This window comes from Hyalella azteca, unplaced genomic scaffold (assembly GCF_000764305.2).
Source record: "Hyalella azteca isolate HAZT.00-mixed unplaced genomic scaffold, Hazt_2.0.2 contig416, whole genome shotgun sequence".
NCBI classification, from domain to species: Eukaryota; Metazoa; Arthropoda; class Malacostraca; order Amphipoda; family Hyalellidae; genus Hyalella; species Hyalella azteca.
Genome location: NW_025930768.1, coordinates 53,992 through 69,859, shown reverse-complemented (window position 1 = coordinate 69,859; position 15,868 = coordinate 53,992).

The window sequence follows — 15,868 nt, the reverse complement described above, 5'->3', positions numbered from 1 at the left end:
CAGGGACATGACTGAGCAGTATACTTAACTTCTATCAAGGAGACTAGGATGATTGAACTGAAATATGTCACTGACTCACAGCCTATGCAAAAATGCGTTTGAAAATTATGAATGAAAATTCGATTGATGGCGACATTTCTGATTTCTTTAGTATTAATATTCCTTATGTTTTAAATAGAGTTATCGGAATTGTTTCATTCATTTAATCAAAATGGTTTTGCTCAAGACATCCTCATGTCAAATCAACAATATCGCAGCAATGGAATGGAATAAGCTACTCATGTGAACACGAAATTTGCCAGGACCACTTAATTAGGATTGCATGCGCCGTTGCAGGTTGATTTAAATGCAAGGTTAGGGAACTATTCTCTTGCCTTCTCGTTAGTCAAGGGACGCAGATTTTTGCCAGGAACTCCATTATTTGCCCTATTACCTGAGAAGGCCTGAGGGCAAACCGGGCCAGAAAAACAAAAGCTGCTCGGGTCGGTCTGGCTGAGCTCAGACCTTCACTTTTCTCTGTTCAGATATTTGCGCTTGGCTGGCAAGGCGCAGTCCTGTTGTTGTTTGGATGCTCCCATGACTTTTATGACTAAAGCTGCCAGCCAAAAACAATATCTGATTATACCATATGCTCTCAGTTCATCGCCATGCCATCTAGTTTTAAGTTTCTGAAGCAGAATTATCGACGGCCGGATCTCTTGTTTCCAGTCTACACCGTAAATAGGATGTTAATAGAAGACCTTCAGTTTTTGAAACCAATTTAATCCTTCAGTTAATGACGAGGAAATTTTTCAATGCGTTTCTCATGTCTTCACCAAACGGGCAGAGAAATGTGGTTTGCTGTATTAGAATTCAATTAAAACAGAAATTTGGAATGAGAATAAGCTTCTTTTCAGGTTGGGAAATGGACATAAAATTTTGCCGTCGGCCAGAGATGTCGATTACATTACATTATTCCATTACATTACAACCATGACTTTGATTGTAGGAAGTTTATTCGCCAAAACAACTACCGAAATTAGATCAAAACATTAAAAATTTTGAAACATTGATTTTCGAATTTTAAATTCAACTTTATTGCTTGTGATAAAAATCTTGTTTTCACGTTTCATTCTCGATCCCAAAAAAGTTTGAACTTGATATGTCTCTCCAGACTATCCCTAAACCGAGTTTATTTACAGCGCCATTCGTTAGGGTTATGTCGTAGAAAGCTACGCTTGGGGTGAGACAAAATTTTGAATTTGTTTGTGCTGAAGTGCGGCGGCAGATGTTAATTAAAAGCAACTGTCCGCGGTGCCAGAGTTTACTGCGTCAGACAGATGCTCGAGAGCGACGTGTAATGGCGGCACAACACCGCATGATTTTATTACCAGCGTATTAACATCAGAAAGAATTACGGGAAGTGTAGGATAAGGTTGTATTTACGACGAGAACAATGTAGTGGGTAAAGAGATACTAGTTGTAATTTATTGAAACTTGGCTGATTATTAATGAATGGAAGAAGCCTTATTCATTCTCGTTTCATCTATTCCTTTTTAGCGCATTTTCTCATTTATGGAAGAAATGCACTATTGTACTCGCCATGTCCGTCCGTCTGACTGTCTGTCTGTCTGTCCGTCCGTCCGTCCGTGACCTCAAGTTTTCGTTGACGAGAAAATGCGCTCTCTGTCACTCACTGCAGTGAGTACTGTGTTATATTGTTTCATCAATTGAGTGCTTTTCTTCTCAGATAATTTTTTCATCGTAAATTTTACATCAAAATTAAGCTGCTGAAGCTAGGATACCTCGAAAAGGCTCTTAGGCCACCGAAGGGATTGATTACCTCAAATCAATGACTTTAAATTGAAATAAGGGTACTGATGTTACTTGATCGAAGCTCGAAATAGTAAAGTATTTCAGTACGAATTTATTTTTTCTTTACAGTATCAATATATACAGATGATCGTAAATATTGCTGCTGGAATAAGAAGAGGCAGTTTTAGGTATAAGATGGGGACACTTTTGGTGCACGGATGGATGTGCAAATAATAAACTGAAATCATACACTAAAGTAATACACTAAAATGATACGCTAGTATGATACACTAAAGTAATACACTAAATTGAGACATTAAAATGTGATACACTAAAATGATACATCAAAATATGCACTAAAATCATACAGTAAGCACCGAGTGCTGAAAATAAATAGGAGTGTGAACACTAGTAACTGATGTGCAGAGAATATTTACGGTTCTGGGAAATCATTAACTTTTGAAACAAATAATTGCCTTCCATCGTGCTCATCTACTTATCATTCGTGTAATTAAGATATATTGATGTAAAAAATTCTTCGATCCAATCTTAAAAATAATTCATGATTTTACAGATTGAAGAAATATTGTCATCCAGTATAGGGTAAACTTATCAACGGATTCTCATTTTCGGTTTCAATTGACCATGTCCCTATAGCATGGTTTACAAAAAGTTATTCTGTCATTTTAAAATTATAACTTTATCATATAAATATTGCTTGATTATTGTTTTATTTCTAATTTGAACCTGATTTTTTACTGAAAGATTATTGTAATATGCCATTATTAGAATAATATTAGGTTATTATGCTGTTCATATATAATAAAACTTGATAAAACACGACTTAAAAACTATTTTATATATAATAAAGATGCTTCATTACTGCCGCTGCAATTAATCCAGTGACGTGGGAAGCTGCAACCTTAAACCTAAATCAACATAACAAACCAAGAAAATGCAGCAAAAATTTACCATTTTATCAATTAAAGCGTTGCGGAGATCAGCTACATCATTTAAAAAATGCCCCTCTGAAGTGTTAAACAAAACTCGTAATTAATAAAAATTAAAAGTTTTTGAATTTGTCAATGGATCATGTAGACAGTTCAGATAACATTTTCAATGGAAATTAGATGTATTTTCCTGCCGTTCATATTGGTTTAGAGTTCTTAGTTGAATACGACATGAATATATAGTATGCATTCAAGACCAGAGGCTCATGCTGCAAACGCTGCGTTTGGCAAATTTGCTCCGCTCGTTAAATTCATCACTGCAGACCCGGGGTGAGGAGTCGGACATAAGGAAAACACGCTTGTTTGTCTAGGCTCTACAAGCCCTCATTGAAAACTAGAGCCGCATCGTTGCCGGCCAACTGTATGCCTTCTATAATTGAGATGTAGTTCTCAAGAGAGCAGTCGTGCTCGTTACCGGGGGAATGGCCCGCGTTAGGTGGCGGTGCTCGATGTCGTGTGCACGGTAACGAGTCACATTCGTCCCGATGATGGCCTGTTTAAACTGAAACGCATGCGTGGTTAGGGCTTCTCTGGGCTAGTGTTATTTGAACGGGAATGTGGTGAAATGGACGCAAAAGTGGACATTAAAAGGGTAATTTAGTTTAAATGAGCGGAAGCGCACGAGGATATTTTAGGAAGAATGTAAAGTATATGTAATATGTATGTGTGATTGATGTATAATGCCGGAAACTGTTTGAGGTGAGGTAGATATTGTGAGAAATATCACATTGTGACATTGTGTGAATTAATCAAAGATAATATAGGGTATATAAATTAATTTGTTTGACTCGCAGTGCGGTAGTCCTTTGTCCGACTGTGCGGACTAGTCAATGTCGGGCACTGAGAGGACAATCTCGAAAGATTCACATATTTTATGCAATGCAGAGCAGTGGTAGTTCCATCAGTCCTACGTAATGAGCTTTCAATCCGTATACTTTGTTCCGTGTTGTTCCAGTGTTGACCAATGTTTCCTATACGTGCAGTACCTGCAACAGCGACATGCTCACCTGTTATTAAGTATCTCTAAAATCCTTCCTACAAATCTGATTCTCTATCCCTTGGTTTGCGTGAATGTCGTGTCAATTTTCCATTTTTTTTGGTTGCATCAACTATATGCCAAATTTGCTTCTGTGGGAAGTTGGACGTTAGTTTAAGGCTACGTCTTTTAAGTCAATAGCACAATCAAGTTTGTTTAATATTGAAAATCAAAGCTCGGCTAGTCCGATTAGATTACTAAAGTATATTTAAACTCGTTAATTATCTCAAAGCTATACGCAAATTTATAATTACTTATATTCAAATTTATATCAAAATTATATTTAAATCAAGTTTTATCAAAATTCTATTCAAAGATATATTCAGATAGCGGGGTAGTGCAATCCGATTAGGCTGTTAAGATTATACTGCTGAGGATAGTGCTATGCTAGTTTAAGTCTTTGATCTAATTTCAAACGCAGTTGAACCTCTTGCTATTCTTTCTGTATTTACAAGTCCAACTTCCTACCCCTTCTACTGATTTCCTCTAAATTTCCTAAATTTGTTTCTTCTACCAAAAGTACAAACACTGGGCATTAAAAACCTCAGGTCAGTTGCTGCATGAAAGTGAATCTAAATTGTGACTATACATTTGTGCTGAGACTTTTTTGCCTTGCGATATGGTTTTGACTAGGTTTTTTATTTCTTTCTGCAGTATCGACTTTCTGGCGCCATCGCGGTACTTCATTTTTCGTATCTTTCCTCGTTATGTCATGTCAACGTCATTACTGCTTCTCGACCAATCCTGAATCATAAGGAATCCTGAATCCTACCTACCTGCCTGCCTGCAGCTGTAACGTAGTGGACTTTCTACTTGTTGCTCAAACTGCCATTATTTTATACGCCAAAGAAATTGAAACGACCAGAGGAGTGGGAGATGCTCTGATTTTAATCTAGATTGAAAATTAATAAAACTTGAATGCTGAAGCTTTAACCTTGAGTGATCACATCCTTGCGGATTGATCATCTCCGTTCTCGTTGGAGTTTCTTGTTAAATTACTTCATTTAAAATAAAATATTCAAATTCTTCGATTGTGTAAATTCTTTACAACATACAGCGAAAATTCTTAGAATAAATAAATAGTAATATAAAAAGCAGGGATAATTAAAGGTCAAGTAAAGGTAACTGATGGGAGAGAGTTTGAACGGAAATATTTGGTAGTGAATCGGACAACTACAAGCTGATAATCTGTTGCGAGATGCGGTATTCCTGGAAAACCAGTATCGACATATGTACCCATTTTTTTAGTTTCAAGATGGCGGTACCGCTTGTACAACTGTCGTGATGGTATCTTGTTCATGAGTGCAATTAAAGAATATTTATGAAGATATTTTACACACTTTGCCAGTAAGAGTTTTGTTTGTAGTTTAAGTCACATAATAAGTATTTCATGTACAGGCCTATTTGTTTAAAATAATCATGGTCGATTTTCAAGTTACCGAATTAAATTCTTTGAATGAAATTACCAATGAACATTATCCCATTGTATTGCATGTCATTAGATCGATGTATCGCAGAGCATCACCAAACTCGTAGGAACCAAATCAAAATGGCCGTCATGGCTGTCGCTTGGCCAGCTGAGCGGTAGTTTTCAATTGTGTTGGCCTCGCAGATGGCAAGTTGGGGCGGCCAGCTGAGCGGTAGTTTTCAATTGTGTTGGCCTCACAGATGGCAAGTTTGGGCGGCCATTGCTCGTGTCGCGCGGGCACGCAATATGCGGGCGTGATGAATATCGGCCGCGCTGCTGCCGCCTGCATCTAATCTGCTGCTCTGCACGATATGCTCCCGTACGGTGCCTTAGGTCCCTAGTGCACTGGTCCTTTGTCTGAGGACTTTACGCCACCCATTAGTGAATATTTTTCTTGTCTAGGACTTAATGTTTATCCATCATTGCACTTATATCTTCTTTAGGACTGCATTTTGTCTATTGTGGCACTGTTATTTTGTCTAGGACTTTTTGCCATACATATGGCTTTTTTATTTTGTCTTGGACATCCCGTTATACACCACAACACTGATATTTTGTCTAGGACTCCCTGTTGTCTATACTGGAATTGTTATATTATTTTGTATTCTTGATGTCCTTAGTAGCGTGGTCTTTTGACTTATTTGGCCTTATTAGTCCTTTTTTGCTCTGTTATCTTGGCCACCTTACTTTTATTGCTACGAGCAGTATTAGTCAATCGGAGTTTTCGACTTCATGCAGAAATGCATGGTACGGCCAATGTAAGATGAATCATTTCCACATATTAACAGGCTGACGGAGCATCTAGCTCGTCAGCTTTCCCAACTGATTGTTATCCAATTTCAAAAGAAAGAAAAAACAAGTCAAGAAATGTTACGAATTATTCGGTGAATATCCAAACAAAAGATGAATTATTTTTGAGACGAAAAGACTGATATTTGTATAAATCAAGGCATTTTCTCGAGAATTAGTCACTTTATAACTTTTGCTGCACGTGCAATATTCGATATATTAATTAATACGTTGAGTGCGGCATGCGACACGACCCACCAGCCCTGCCTGAAATCCGCGGCTAAAAATGCCTATAATATAAAATAAAATCAAAATTTCGTTGGCTCCGGTGCAAAAATGAAATTTTCCTTTTCTCCGTGCATTTTCAAATTTAATGAAGTAGGACTGCAATCGGAAATATTTGTCGTCTAAAGAAATTGAAAAAAAATCGCGGAAATTGTCCGGACAAAAGACCCTGCAACCAACCGGAGGGTTGTGCCACACTCAACGTGTTAACAAAAGCTGTTAAGGCCAATCAATTTTTGAATTTAATGTTATTCAATTATTAAGTAGACCCTTTTAAGGATCATCAGTAGTGCGTGAAATAGCCTCGATATATGCTAATTTTTCTAATTAATTGTTTCCAATTATTTAGTATACCCACCTAAAGATCATCGGTAACTCGCACAATATACGAAGGCGCAAGAATTACCTGCAACATTGAGCGCTCGCTGCTGGACCTGCAAGAGAAAGGCTTACTACCGAATGGAATGTACATGGGGGTGTGATGCATGGAATGTACATGGGTATATGATGCATGGAATGTACATGGGGATATGATGCATGGAATGTACATGGGGATATGATGCATGGAATGTACATGGGGATGTGATGCATGTGTGACCGGAAACACCGCCGCGAAGTCGAAATAGTTATGAGTAGAGTGCCGACTTGACGGTGACTTGCGTATTGGTTCTAACACAATGGCTAAAGAGTCGCTTTTTGGTCCGGCTCAAAATTCCCTTGCGTTTGGAGAGAGGAGGAATAAACACGAGGAACTTTTCTTAATATATTGGTGATCTTCGGGCAATACACAATTCCTCTGTACAAGGCACACAATTTATTAGGTCCAAAAGCTCCGGGAAACAGAGTCTCAGCCTCAGGGATACAACGTCGAGGAATCCTAATAAACCACTGAGGACCACAAAAGCGGACAGCAAAGATAAGGGCACGAGCCGCACCACAAAACTGACAACCTTACAGGAGTGGACAGCAAGGATACGGGTACGAGCCGCACCACAAAACTGACAACCTTATTGCATGGAATGTACATGTGGGTGTGATGCATGGAATGTTCATGGGGGTGTGATGCATGGAATGTACATGGGGGTGTGATGCATGGAATGTACATGGGGATGTATAAATCGCGCGGTACATTCATGGCGAACTTGCGATTCCTTGCCCTACCTCGAGTAGATGTACTACCTAATAAGGTGATGAAACCGTCGTTATCATGCTAATTATAAAGATTAAGCAATATTGCTTTCATGCTATTAAGTTACGCAGTTAATGTGTGTAAACAACAAATAATTATTGAATTATATCCCCTCCCTTCATAAAGGGACAAAAGAATTAATCCGAATTCCTTAAAGGCTTAAACATCACATTTGTAATCTCCCTAGAATTTATAATCCAGATTTAATAAAAGTCTTCAGCTGGCTTATAGCAGACGTGCCACTCAAATCTGGGCCTTATAAAAGTTTTGCTTGTAGTCTCGAGGGCAAATGAGTTCAGCTGCTTCAAAGAATTGCTCTTGAGCTCATTTTCTCCTTGAGTTCATTTTCTTCTGATTAAAGCGCCTCGATCCTTGCTTATATAGTTCTCAGCTAGTGTTAAATTATCGTCGCGCGATCAGCGGCCGTACGTACGCCAACAATGTTTTTAGACGGCGTGCCATGGTACGGCCCAAGTTTATTGAAGAATATTTAATCTTCGAAAAGTCGAGCAGCAACGTGCTGAGTTTAATGAGGATAAAATATGCTGTTTAAAGTTATAGATGCGTTATGAGTCGCCGAGGAAAAACGACGGTCTACCCTTTCTTCATTAATTTACATTCATGAGTTGGTATTTACATTACTAATTATTTTACTTAACATAAGATTACAATGCATTAAATTGCATTACATTTCATTCTATTGCATTACATTACATTAAATCACATTAAATTGGTATTTCTTGTGGGCTTTTGAATGTTGCTTCTAAATTCTTGTGGTAATTATGTTGAATATTTTCCACGAAAGGATGCTTCTATTTTACTTATAGTGAGAATGTAAGCTGCTCGTAATATATTCCATGCAATAAATATCGATCAGTGATGTCCTTCCATGGATTTTTGCAGCATCACCTTATGAGTTCTTTGACTTATTTCGATGAAGTAGTTTCATGATCATCATTTGATCTTGGCATGCTATATCTTTTTGGAAAGCTCCTTTTCAAGGCTTAAAGTTCAGCTCTATAGGCCTTTTTTCAGAGTTCCCCCCCCCAAATCAAGCCAAATCTAAATTTATATATTAAAAATTAGCGGTTAGAGGTTAGCGGCAAATTCCGCTACATTTTTCGGTGATTTATCGGTTTACCGTTATCGAAGCTAACTTTTCAGTTAGCGGATTAGCGGTTATCGAAGCTAACGTTTAGGTTAGCTGTGCCCACCACTGGAAGTAGATAATTTCTTTTGGGCTTTCTAGCGTGCACATCACGCAGCTTAGTGCGTGCAGTGAAATTAGATCGCCAATGAAAGCTAGACTGCAACTGCAGCAACTGTTTTTAATAGACTGTTATACTGCATCAAGAGTGTTCGAATTAGATAGACTGAACTGCATCAAGAGTGTTCGAATTAGATAGACTGAACTGCATCAAGAGTGTTCGAATTAGATAGACTGAGCTGCATCAAGAGTCTTCGAATTAGATAGACTGAACTGCATCATGAGTCTTCGAATTTGATAGACAGAGCTGCATCATGAGTCTTCGAATTTGATAGACTGAGCTGCATCATGAGTCTTCGAATTAGATAGACTGAACTGCATCATGAGTCTTCGAATTAGATAGACTGTAACTGCATCAAGAGTCTTCGAATTAGATAGACTGAACTGCATCATGAGTCTTCGAATTAGATAGACTGAACTTCATCAAGAGTCTTCGAATTAGATATACTGCAACTGCATCATGAGTCTTCGAATTAGACTGAACTGCATCATGAGTCTTCGAATTAGATAGACTGTAACTGCATCAAGAGTCTTCGAATTTGATAGACTGAACTGCATCAAGAGTCTTCGAATTTGATAGACTGAACTGCATCAAGAGTTTTCGAATTTGATAGACTGAACTGCATCAAGAGTGTTCGAATTTGATAGACTGAACTGCATCAAGAGTCTTCGAATTTGATAGACTGCAACTGCATCAAGAGTGTTCGAATTAGATAGACTGAACTGCATCAAGAGTCTTCGAATTAGACAGACTGAACTGCATCAAGAGTCTTCGAATTTGATAGACTGCAACTGCATCAAGAGTCTTTGAATTAGATAGACTGCAACTGTATTCTTTAGAGATTACAACTTTCACAAATCCCTACAACTCTCCACTTGCCGGTTCTCATAACTGCATTATATATATTGGTACTTATATATTGGTTCAATTGGTATCTATATAGCTGGCCTGTATGGACTGCTTCTTATAAAGGTACTATTTACGCAAGAATAAAATAAAAATGTTCTATTTTAATTCAGTTTCCCCATAATACTTTGATTTGCATTCTTGGAGCTTGGAGGAAGAGTGTGATGCGGCTAAAATAATCCTGCTGTTTAAAAAGCTGAACTAGAAAGTTGAGTTATTTACTTATCTATGGAATTAGGTAAGAAATTTTTTAGATTTATTGAAGACCGATGATTTGATCAGTTATGTAAGTAGCTAGCAAAAGGGGTGTATCGTCACACTTTCCATAAACAGCTTAAATCATAGGTTACCACAATCATTTACCCCGAATCTTGCCCAACAATCTGTTACTTACCAAGACAAACCATTAGAACGAATTCAAATTTATTAATTCTATTCGAGTTACCTTTCATCGATATGAAGAATATTCATAGTGATTACATTGCTTGTGATATGCCCTTTGCAGAGTTTCAAGAACTGTGTAATGAAACGTATAAAGTACCTTATAGTTTTGTGTTGATTAATAAAGATGAGCACTCCAGTTCGGGAAAGTATTTCAAAAATTTAAATCAATTATATATTCCACAGAAGTATTTTTCAGGTAGCCGCTCTAGGTTATTCTCGGTTAAAGAGTGTAGTAAAATCGGGGTAAATGGTCGTTAACTCATGATTCAGGAGTAATTGGCTAATTTTGTTGGGCAAGATTCATGATCGGTACCCTGTTAAGCTGTTTATACAGATTCGGGGGTAATTTTTCGTAATAATATTGAAGGATCAGGGGTAATTGGTTAACTTTGTTGGGTAAGATTTGGGGTAAATGATTGGTAACTCGTAATTCGGGAGTGATTGGTTAATTTTGTTGGGCAAGATTCATGATCGGTATCCTGTTTATACAGATTCGGGGGTAATTGGTTAATTTTGTTGGGCAAGATTCGGGGTAAATGATTGTGGTAACCTATGATTTAAGCTGTTTATGGAAAGTGTGACGATACACCCCTTTTGCTAGCTACTTATGTACATACATTTACAGAAAGAATTGACGAATTTAGCTGAAAAGGTTTGTTATATTATGGGTGATTAATAATTTGATTCGTGGATTTCTCGCACGGAAGTGAACAGTTCTAACCCGTCACCCGCTAATAAGTGATTTCCTAGCTGACAGATCTGCTCATGATTTCTCATTTGTTTTGCTGTTCAGAATAATGGCAGCGCAATCAGAACTTATGAAAACTCTAGGGACCTTTGATCCTCCATCTTCGATCCTCATTTGTTGTTCTTAAAGTTCCTCTAAGTTTTGAGGCCATCTTGTGCAAGCAAAACAAACGCTCTATCTGAGCAAAAACAGCGAGCGTTCTTTCCCACCCGCAGTGAACAAGAGAAGTAGTAATTATTTTAAAGGGATCAGGACATGAGCAGAACTTGGCACAGAGCGGCGAGCAGGACATGAGCAGGACTTGACACAGAGCGGCGAGCAGAACATGAGCAGAAATGAGTGGTTATAGCTCCAGGAAGCGTTCCCATCCGGCGAAATTGGAGACAGATGTAAAATCGAATGATATTTTAGAACACACCATATTCATATAAAATGTGCAAAGATTCATCCGTGTCTTTATGTCTATCAACATCTTAATTAAATGATGAAAGAAAAGCCATCCAATCCCACGCCTCGGTATATCTGGGCTTCGTCAAGGGCCTATATATACAGACATACGATAAGCGTTTGCCCTCCATTTTTTGTTGTTATCTTTCAGCCAGGAGTAAGAATTTATTTAACGCGTCAGAGAATTATACGCGTTCTCGTAGTTTATTTTAGTACTCAAATCCTGTTCAAAATCTTCGAAAACAGGTCGAAGATAGACGAATGTAAGTCGACCTGTTACTGTTGACGAATGTAATATGACATGATAACGCTTAACTGCAACGAATTTTTTAATATTGATTCATTTCCGAATAATCTAGATCTAAATTATTGAAATTTTCCAATCATCTGTTCATTGGAAGCGGGAATGAATGCAAAAAATGTAAATTTTTCAGCCAGAACTCATGTAATTGAAAAATTTTGCGTTTAAGTGAGCATGGATTAAGAATGGAGCGAAGAATTCGGTAATAGGCACAGCTGCAGGTGACGATTGAAGTTTGAACAAAGCTCCAATAAGCGATAAATATCCAAACATCAGCGCCTCCTAATGAACGATTTAGGTTGAGTTAGAAATGCCTGGGCACATTCAGCAGCCGACGTGGTGACTGAGCGTCTCTCAACTTTGCTCGTTAGGAAGTTTGCCGCGTCATTTGCTAGCGGTTAATATCATTCACAAAACTGGAATGGAAAGATTACTCTTGGCAAAACATGACAAACTGAGGCAATCAAGTCTCGGTGATAGATGGATAAATCTCAGTCTTAGTGCATTGTATAAGCTCACTTGTTGGGCAAGGAAAAAAATGACAGTAGCATACATATAGTATACAATCTAAGGTATTTAGACACCCTTACCCAAAACATCGAATATAATAGGGCATGGGTGGACATTTCTTTTTTATTAGACGGCATCGTTAACGTCCACACTTGGTGAATCGTTAGAAAGATGCTCACCATGAACATTTTCATACCATGACAGTGACTCATGAAGGTAAATATGCCAACAGCAAAACTCACGGCCATGGTTATATCGAAAAGCTGGCGCGAAAGGCTCATAATAGGAGAAAAATTTATTCTAGTACATATTTACTTACATACTTCGTGCGCCACTAGTAATTTATTTACAACCCTCGATATGCATGATTTCCATTTCATCTCCAACACCACCTTTCCTAAACCAATAATATATCGATGTCCGATTGCATGCTGCGCTGGAAATAAAATCTTTGAGAATTTGTGCTTGGTTTTGTCGCAAGAAATGTCTCGTCTCAAAGTATCGCCACCTCATGCATGCATCACCGAATATCGAGATCAAAACAACAAAAACCAATCGTAGCTTTACGGTTTTTAATGCGCTAACTTATTATCATTTACTTTAATTAGTTAATTCAGTGTGTATTGCATTAGACGTCAAGATACGGACAGTGAATGATGCGACCGTCTTCTGCCAGCCGTACAGCTGACGGGTTTTAGCCGCTAATTTCCCTGCTGATATCGGAAAGCGATGCCAGGGTCACCCGTCTGGGGGGCGAGCGTGCCCCGGGGGCTGCGGAGGCGGCGGCAGGCGTTGTGTTCATCAAATGTCTCACGCTTGATTGCCAGACAGTAAATTGATTATCATTAAAGCAGATAAACTGACGTCACATTGATTGACTTCATGACAGCTGAATGATGATTTTCAATTATATTATAATATTAATAATGAGCAATAATATAGAGTGAAATGACTGGTACATGTGGAGTATGAGATCATTAACCCATTTAATGCCGAGAACTATTTGGGGATAATTAAATATTTTTTTAAGTTTGAATAATTAAGTTTGGTCATTGTTAATCTATTAAAACATTCGTTTTACGAAAATTGCAGATGAATGCCAAAATATGGCCTGGCAACTTAAGTTGCCATTTGGCAGTAAGATAACATATATGAACTTCTATGTAATTTATGGTAATAATATAGAATAGGGCTAATAAAACTAAATTTGCTGTAGGTAAATTGAGGTAATGAAACAAATATTTAGGAATGATAAACGATTTAGTCATTAAGTATTTAAATCATTGATAAACGCATGAGAAAATGGTCCAATACGGTAACATTTATAATGGTAAACATCATCGATAATCACTGCTGCATAGGAAGAATGAACGTCATATGGATAACTTTCATGCAACCTGAGTGATGAGCAATAGTGCATAATTTGCATTTGCACACAGTCCTTCCTTTAGTGTGTGACATTTTGCACACTTTGTTTCTCCTTTCACTATCCAGTAGTCTGCTATAATTATCAGGACAATATTCTAAGCAGGTCTGTGTGATGCAAATTTAGAACCGCTTTACTTCCCGGCTGGGCTGAGTCTTTATGGTTCCAATAAAAACATCTCTGATGAATTTCAACCACTGAATATTGTTACCGTATGTATTGAAGTGTCTCCAGCATTTACAGCTTGGGCACTAACTATGGTGGTAGCCCAGAAAAGAGACCAGTGGGGACCACCACAATTTTTTGGAGTGAATTTTGCATCGATAAGTTGCTAATTATTTGTGAAACAAATCAGACCGGTAGAGCCTCCTATGAGGCAGTTTAGCTTATCAAGAGAGAAGCAATACATTCAGAAATACTCCCATGCTAGCAAAATTGATCTCATTACACTGAAGATTTATTGCTGAATGCTGAGCATATAATTTGCTCTGTTCACATAAATGGTTTATCCATTCGTTAGTACTAAAGTAATTCATTGCGTCTTATGCGGTACTTTTCTCAGTCAGAGAGTACTGGGTAGCATGTCGATCTTCCAAAAGTGAGGTCTTGACAAAGTCACTTCATCTTTGCACTATTTATTAACAATTGAATTTTGCTTCTTTCAAGGTGGTTTTCCTTTTCTTCATTATCATCTTGACAACATGACTCATCAATATATATCTGGGAAAATTATCAAGTTTACGGGCAACCTTATCATCAAAATCATCTGAACCATGTATGATTCCATACGTGTATTTTCCTTGGATGATAAATTGCAAATAAAACTTCATTGTCATTTTCGTCCTAATCTACCAATATATCGTAAACTCCTGGTAAAGTTCACTTGCTTATGAATATATGTAAATATATTTTATAAATATCACTATCAAACTTCATTGAAATATCTTTCTATCAATTGGATGTTAACTTATTTTGTTATTATACATGTAGAACATGAGGTGTAATCTCCACATTCATGCAAAAATACAGTTTGCATGTCACCAATGCCGAGTGGCAACTTCAGTTGCCACTATGTATGATTTAGTTTATAGGGTAACGTGGGGCAGCGCGCCCCCCACTTTTTTTAATTTTTATCTGGACTAAAACAGTTATTCGCAAAGAACTTAATAACGCAAACACTTAGCAAAACGTAAATCCATGCACTTCATCCCAGTGAAACTGTCGACCGGCGGTAGAGAACACGGACCAATATCTGCCATACTTAGCGAGCAACCCGCTATGGGCCCGTGACCCGCAGTGGGCTCGCTGCCCCATGTTACCCTATTGTCTTTAATGTCAATGATTAATGCCATTTATGAATTTTGTCTGATTAATAGACTCCTAATCCATCATTTCAACACATAAAATTATAAAATATTGACTTACAAACAATTTTAACATAGCCTTTTCTGTGTGCCGGTTTAGGCCTGATCAAAAACACAGTGACCGCCTGTAGTTGAAAGGTCAACTGACTGAAGAGTGAGCAACCGAGGTGAACAATATAATATATTCTTGTTCAGTAATCGCATGGAACATGTATAATGCAGTGTAGGACTATAAAACAGAAATTTACTTTATATTATGAATAGTACAACCATTTTTTTGAGGTGGCAACTAAAGTTGCCAATAGGCTTTAATGGGTTAATGTGAATCTCTACTAAAGTTGTAACGATCAATGGTTTCTTCGCACAAATCTTTTAAAATACTTGGCTTATTATTATAAATCGAATCTGCGTATATATGCATACGTGTGAATCTTTCTTATTTGTTACTAATAAATATTGTTATTAACACCACGTATTAAATTGATTTTTATGAATTTATTTACCATTTGATTAGCTTCGTATTGATTTATTGAATAAATTATTAATAAATCGACCATTGAAACAATTTGCAAACCAAGTTGACATCTGCAGCCAACGGTCACCCTTTCTCCGGCCAATCATTGGCCACCGATAAGCCTGCCAATATTGCGCACATGGACTCATAACGAGCTTCGTGTGATCACAAGAACCATTAATTGAAAAGCTAATTAAAGTGAGCCGTTTCCCCCGAGCATTCGTATTGCAATTACACAACTAGTGTCGGGGTCGGCCAGCCTCTCGATCCTCATATGAGCTGCGTAGTCGCCCTCTTATTATGACCTCTTTTGATCAGGAATGAATTGCATGAAATTACTATGTAGAATTAAGGGTGAATTTCTATTAC